The following is a 5,613-nucleotide window of genomic DNA, read 5'->3' as shown; positions in this document are numbered from 1 at the left end:
GTAAGAAGTTGTGCTCGTAGCTGATGGGCACCGCGGAGCTGGCGGTGGAAGAGGAAGGGAGGAGGCTGAAGAGGAAGAACGTCGTATGATGCTCGGAGAGGATCTGGGCGGAGGCTGGACGGAGGCTGGGCGGAGGCTTCTCGCGGTTCCACTCCAGTTTAAGTTGGCAAAAGAGATAAAGGGTTCCCGGCTGCTGATTTTATGTGGAGTAATGACCATCTTCTCCTGCCGCTGTCCTCACCTTGCCCCCCCCCCCCTCCCTTTCCCCCTCCGTCCTAATTGTCGCTCCACCGCTCCCTTCTCGTTTGTTGTTGCATTACTTTGCAGCCCGTTGCGGCGTCCTCCACTCACGGACCGCGGAAGTGAAGAACAACAAGAATTATTGGCTGGCCGGTACAAATGGCGACCGGCGTCGGCGCGGCGTCGGCGCAGGGACCTGGCAGCCCCACCCCGCCTCGCCCGAAGGGCAGGGAGGGAAGGACTATTGTTTGTTACCTCTGGCAGGCAGGAGAAGGAGCGCAGACAGACAACGGGGCCAGGAAAGGGTATTTGGCGCGGTGTTTCCGCGAACAGCGCGAGAGGACCGTACACTGGGGCATGGAAGGGTATGGGCCGCGAGCGTCAAAAACGTGTGTGTGTGTGTGTATGTGAGAGATAGAAAGAGAGAGAGAGAGAGAGAGAGAGAGAGAGAGAGAGAGAGAGAGAGGGGGGGGGGGAGAGACGAAGTGAGGGTGTCGTACGTTGCCTTAATTGACAGCCCTCAGTGAACACATTCACTTGACTGCTGTGGCCTGCATCGGATGAAGATGGAGGAAAGAAATCGCTCTCGAAAAAAAATGCATCATTTCAACCACATTGAGGTCACGACGACAGACGCCAAACCAACAATAAAGAACACACATTTTTCCCCGCTTGGTGCTGCTGGGCAGTGGCGGCGCTTCGTATTACGCATTCGGGACGTACGTCGCGGGGCGGGGAGGCGCGGGGCGAGCAGGTCAGAAAAGGCCTGCCGACTAGCGGGAGCAACAAGCTATGGCAAACAGCTACAGCTGGACGGACTTGGCTCAGGAGCTAGCCCGAGTGTTAGTGGTGGTGGTGGGGGGGGGGGGCCCTCTGTGGGACCCACCTGGTGAGCACGGCGGGCGTGGGGTCGGCGCGGGGTCAAGCAGCCAGTGGCGTAGCTGAGCCGGTACGGAAAGATAAGAGGTCCAGGCCGCTCGCCTCCGGCTCGCCTCCCGCGTCGTCCGCGTCGTGTGTGTTTCGTTGTAGATCTGTCTCATTCTCTGACTACGACCACCCGGCTGCTCGACAAACTCGCTCCCAGAAGTAGCAGCAAGCAGCAGCGAAAAACAACGAGAAAACCAGCTTCTCACTCTGTTTCGAAACTAATTTCTCCAGGCCAGATTCAGAATAATTGTCCTTATCTCTATCTCCTACTCGTTTCCCGAGACGCCAACTTCACGTTGGGAGCTGGGGTCACTCTCTAACAAGGGCGTGTGGCTGGAGAACAGAATGACACACCAAAACACTCAGGCGGAAAGCGACACACTACTGAGGCCTGTGCACTTTGGCGCCAGTAGGTAAAGTACTTAAGGCACTCCACGCCAGTCATGCTCGGCGGCACTAAGTCTTTATCAGTGTTTGCGTGTGTGTGTTAGGTCGCGGGAGGTTAGGGATCATCCCGGTGAGTACGCTATTCCTTCTCCATTACGATCCATCTAAAGTTCAACCGATGCAAGCTCTCATAGCGCCTGATAGGTAGGCAACATCTTGCCTGCAGCACATGCGTGTACTGCAGGGTGGCCCACCCTGAGTCTCACAGGCGCCGACCTCCCCTACTTTGTCGAAGGAATCTGAGAGAAAGAAAAACAGACGTACTTTCTGGACGATCGGACGATCGCTTACAATAGGCCCAGCTCGAACCACATCTGTTCGCTCCTGTGCAATTTTGTAGCTGCTTAGCAATTATCCTTCGCGCTAAAAAAACATGGTTGTATAGCCCCCGTCTCTTTTCCTTGGGAGAGCGCCTACAATGCTGCTTAGTATTAAGACGGGTGGCGCTTAACAAGTCGTTTAGCAAGGATTCGACTTTTCCCCCCAGCGTAACACCGACATTTCAGTATTATACCGCTCATGACAGGCTATAGGTTGCGAGCGGAGGAAACCCTCTACGAGAAGGGCAAAGCCCTGGAACGAGGAGACCGCGAGGTCTTGGGTGTGGTGGGGCGGGGCGGGGCGTGGTGGGGCGGGGCGTGGTGGGGCGGGGGAAGCACCGGGCCGACGTCTCCAGCTGTTGACACCTGCGGCGAGCCCGTGTGCCCGGCGCCCGGCCGCGGCCAGCATGGTCCGCCTGCATGCATGCCGTTAGATTCCTTTTCGGGGCGAAAGAGAGGCGGGCGGCGGACGGCGGACGGCGCGGCGACATACCGACATGGACACACAAGGACGTGAACTGCTCTCCTCATCTGCGTGGGGATGAGAGAGCAAGAGAGAGAGGAGGGGGAGAATGAGCAACCAGAGCGTAAAAATTCTTTTCCCGTCTGCGCGCCTCATGTACGCGGCGCGCGTGTGACGTACAGAACGCGATGCGAGTGCGATCCGAGTGTTTTGGCTCCTTTTCCCCGCCCCGTTTCACTCGTGGCCGGCCGGCGCCGCGAGGGGGGCGGGCCCCGCTCCACCGCGCACGCTCGTGAGTCGACAGACAGACGGACGGACGGACGGACAGACAGGCAGACAGACAGACAGACAGACAGACAGACAGACAGACAGACAGACAGACAGACAGACAGACAGACAGACAGACAGACAGACAGACAGAGAAAGGAAGAGTGTGTGAGAGAGAGGTCGTATCTCGGAGATCCGTAACTTTGGCCCGGGGGCGTACACAAGCTGGCCCGCGCGGAGGCCCTCCTAATTCGACAAGACAAGTCAGTCATCCGCAGTAACAGCTCATCTAGGCCAATCAAAGCGTGTGTTGGTCCGGTCATGGTCGTGGTCGTAAGGTCCGTGAGGTAACCGCGCCGTCGTGTAACCGCCGGCCCGTCGCGGCCCCTAAACAGGCTGCCCTACTGATCCTAACGCAGCGTCATAGAGGCGCAGTCAGTCGCGGTGTCGGAGCGAGTGCGCCTCTCTGACCCGGCCCCCGGCCCGTTGGCCGCTCCCATCGGCAGAGAGGTGGCCTGGTAGCCTCGGTGGTCGTGCGCGGTAGCGGTGTGGGCCGGCAGCTGTAAACACTGGAGACCTACCTATCTGCGCCTAGGTGGCAACGGGGGCGCCGTGCCGTGGGCAGAAAACATGCCATAGTACAAGTTTCTAGAAATCATAAGAGTCTTAAGGGGGCAGACCTGTGAAATGTAAGGGTTTGCAAAAATCGTCACTAAATAAAAACTACACGACGCATCGATTCAGGATTAAAGATGTATGAAGAGCATAGATAGACGCTAATTTTGCCGTTGGCGCCAGTACGCACACTCTCAAGAAACATGCCGATCTTCGCCTTCAACTGGAACGATGCAGTCCTTCTCGGTGTGCACGATTGCAGGTAAACGGATGGGTCTGCAACGGTCAAAAAAATTGCTAGTTACTCTTTAAAGATGCTGCTAGTGGTTGACCTGGGGGTTTTGTAAATTTCGAGATGGAAGTACTCGAAAAAAATCACAATGGCCAAAACAAATTTTTCAAATTTTTCGTAATTTAGCTATGTTATTTTTTTCGAGTACTTCCATCTCGAAATTTGCCAATCCCCCAGGTCAACCACTAGCGGCATCGTTTTAGAGTTAGTAGCAATTTTGTTGACAGTCGCAGACCAATCCGTTGCAGCACAATCGTGCACACCAAACAGGCTGCATCGTCCAGTTGGACGTGAAGATGGGCATGTTCCTGGAGAGTGGGCGCACCGGCGCCAACGGCAAAATTAGCGTCCATCTATGCTCTTAATACACATTTAATCTTAAATTGATGCCGGCGTGTAGTTTTTATGTAGTGACTATTTTCCCAAACCCTCCAATTCACAGGTCTGCCCCCTTAAAACAATCATGCTTTCCCGGGCTTGTGCGATTTTAAGCCACTGATTGAAACAACAGAAAATTATTTTACCATTTTTCTGGTTTTCTGTGTTTTTGATTTTCTTTGATTGCTTGTACACTCCTCGTCACCATACCTTATTTTTAACGGGGCCGCTGGATAAGCAACATGCATGCACTCGCACATGGTGATCAGGACGCGGCGTGGCAGGGCGTGGCGGGGCGTGGCGGGGCGGGATGCCGGCCGGGTGCCGGCTGAGTTGGGGAGCAGGACCACTCCAGTCCACTTTCTCTGCGCACTCATCTCGGCTCCAAGTCCAAGGTCATCACACTGATGAAAGTATCGGGGGAGACCTCCGCATTGGTCAGCCCGGGCCTTCTGCTACCCGAGCAGGGATATGATGATGATGCAGGCCGCGAGAGCCACTGTAAAAATGCTGGGTATCGTCGCAGGATTACAGCCTTGACCCCGAGAATAATTTTTGACCTAAATATAAAATATTCATCCATACCTGCACCCATGGCATGGTGACACTGACATGCATATACCAGACCAGCCACAATTAATTTTGATCTAAAAAACAAATTTTTGCTTTGAAGGGATGGGCAATGCTTTTGTGAACTCTACCTGCATATTTTTTCATCGCCGCTGAGAAGGGCTCGTGGCCGTCTCGCTGCGGTTGTGCTCCAAACCACCGCGGTGGCCCAGCTCCAGCTGATCCAGCATTTCAATTTCCACATTTATTCTACTCTGTTCCCGCCGTAGTGGTGGCAGCAGTGGTGAACTCGACCACCACTTATCACACCGGCGCTTATTTGAATTTTTCGTCGGCCACTCGAGAAAACGAAGAATTTGCAGGACGCGTTTCTCCTGTGCCTCTGGCCCGCCGTGACGTCCTCCAGGATCACTGACCCGGCCGGCCCAGATAGGGATCGACGGCGTGGCAGCAGCCCCTCATTTCCCATTCGTCCCGATCCGACTGGGGCTTCACTCTTCCTCGATTATACGCGCAGACTCGATCGCCGCAGACACCGAGAAGGACATCTGGGTCTTGATCCTCTTGTGGGCGAGGGGCAACCACTTCCTTTTGAAGTGTACACGTGATTCCCAGCATGCTTGATTCCAAATGATTCCCGTGCGGTTTCTAGTGGACAAAAATGCTTATTTCGACCAATATTGGATTTAATTCTTAGTGTTTTCCGTCTTGTGATTTCTATTGTTATCGATTGGTTTTTCATGCTGATGATTCTCAGCCTGAGAATCTCAGGCTGGGTGTACACCTGATTCCCAAAGTGGTCGCCCCCTCTCTTACGCTCCGCGGCGGCGCGTTGCGATCACGAGTGAGTGCGGGCGTATTCGGCGGACACGGAGGGGGCTATCGAGGTCCTCGTGTGAAAGAGGCGGGCGGCTCACAGAGTGGAACTTCCACACGGTGGAAGTGGCCTGGACGGTTACCTCCTCCTCCACCGCACGAAACGGAGGAATTCCGCCCGCCTGTTGTATGGATGCGGGCTTGGGCTGGGTGTGCTGCTGGTGCTGTTTTTCTTAAAGGCATGTTCGGATCTTATTCGGGACTCCGAGCGGGGAGGG

This window comes from Frankliniella occidentalis, unplaced genomic scaffold, assembly GCF_000697945.3.
Source record: "Frankliniella occidentalis isolate FOCC.00 unplaced genomic scaffold, Focc_3.1 Scaffold17, whole genome shotgun sequence".
Lineage (NCBI taxonomy): Eukaryota > Metazoa > Arthropoda > Insecta > Thysanoptera > Thripidae > Frankliniella > Frankliniella occidentalis.
The sequence above is the reverse complement of the archived record's forward strand: the minus strand, read 5'-3'. Positions refer to the sequence as shown.